Source organism: Etheostoma cragini, chromosome 8 (genome assembly GCF_013103735.1).
Source record: "Etheostoma cragini isolate CJK2018 chromosome 8, CSU_Ecrag_1.0, whole genome shotgun sequence".
NCBI classification, from domain to species: domain Eukaryota; kingdom Metazoa; phylum Chordata; class Actinopteri; order Perciformes; family Percidae; genus Etheostoma; species Etheostoma cragini.
The window spans coordinates 389,363-391,485 of record NC_048414.1 but is presented as its reverse complement, the minus strand read 5'-3'; positions in this window follow the sequence as shown (position 1 = coordinate 391,485).

The following is a 2,123-nucleotide window of genomic DNA, read 5'->3' as shown; positions in this document are numbered from 1 at the left end:
GCCCTCATGTTGTCTTCATGTTGTCCTCATGTTGCCCTCATGTTGTCCTCACGTTGTCTTCATGTTGTCCTCATGTTGCCCTCATGTTGTCTTCATGTTGTCCTCACGTTGTCTTCATGTTGTCCCCGTGTTGTCCTCATGTTGTCCCCATGTTGACCCCAAAGTTAAAGAATTGACAAACATTGAAAAAGCGTCAACAGATGTTTTTTTCTCAGTTTTGGCGGGAAGACGACGAGGTGAAACCTGTTGAACTAGTTCAACGCTGATCAGTTTTATGTTCATGGTTTCCGTGGTAACAGAGACTGTACATGGAAAATTAATTTAATTTAAAGATGAAGATGAAGATGAAGATGAAGATGAAGATGATTAAATCCTATGACAACGTGTCTCGTGAGTGTCTGTCCTTCATTTACACAACAGAGACACGGCACAGAGCTGTGCTGCCGCGGCAACAAACAGCGTAGAGTAAGTCAAAACATCATCAAAACATCATAAAACATCAGAAAGTCATATTTTGTTCATTTTAAGACGTGTTATGATTTTTCTGTTGACGTAAATAACAAACCAAACTCTTCACCAAAACAACGTGCAGTGTTTATTGTTTATTGTTTATTGTTATTGTTATTGTTATTGTACAGCCAATCACAACTCTTCATCTTAGCTAGGACTACATCTGCAAACTATGAGCTGCGAGGGACAGGAAGAGCATTATTATTATTAATGTTATTAATATTATTATTATTATTATTAATGTTATTAATATTATTATTATTATTATTATTATTATTATTAGTGGAGGATTCTGGGAAAGTTTTAATCAAAAAACATGAGAACTGAAATGAAACCAAGGTGTGTTGGACGAGTCTCTCGGTCCGCCGTGTCCAACGAAGACGGACGTCCAGCGTCTCCTCGTCCAGCTTCAGCTCGACTTCTTGTCGCCTTGGAGACGAGAAGAAAAGGATCAATATGATAATCAATAACCTCAAATCAGCTATAAACACTAATAAATATCAGCATGGGAAGAGTCTCGGAGATGAGAAGAAAAGAGAAGAAATATTAGAGAAAATTATGAATATATGGATATAAATATTTGGAAAAATTATAAATATATGGATATAAATATGCGGGTAAATTACGAATATATGGATAAAAAAATTGGTGAAAATTATTAATATATGAATATAAATATTGGAAGAAATTATGAAAATATGGATATAAATATTGGGGAAAATTATGAATATATGGATATAAATATTGGAAGAAATTATGAATATATGGATATAAATATTGGAAGAAATTATGAATATATGGATATAAATATTGGAAGAAATTATGAAAATATGGATATAAATATTGGGAAAAATTATTAATATACGGATATAAATATTTGGAAAATTATGAAAATATGGATGAAAATATTGGGGGAAATTAAGAATATATGGATATAAATATTGGGAAATATTATGAATATATGGATATAAATATTGGGGAAAATGATGAATATATGGATATAAATATTGGGAAATATTATGAATATATGGATCTAAATATTGAGGAAAATTAAGAATATATGGATATAAATATTGGGAAATATTATGAATATATGGATCTAAATATTGGGGAAAATTATGAATATATGGATATAAATATTGGGAAATTTTATGAATATATGAATATAAATATTGGGGAAAATGATGAATATATGGATATAAATATTGGAAGAAATTATGAATATATGGATATAAATATTGGGGGAAATTATGAATATATGGATATAAATATTGATAAAATTATGAATATATGGATAGAAATATTGGGGGAAATTATGAATATATGGATATAAATATTGGGGGAAATTATGAATATATGGATATAAATATTGGGGGAAATTATGAATATATGGATATAAATATTGGGGGAAATTATGAATATATGGATATAAATATTGGAAGAAATTATGAATATATGGATATAAATATTGGAAGAAATTATGAAAATATGGATATAAATATTGGGAAAAATTATTAATATATGGATATAAATATTGGGAAATTTTATGAATATATGGATCTAAATATTGAGGAAAATTAAGAATATATGGATATAAACATTGGGAAATATTA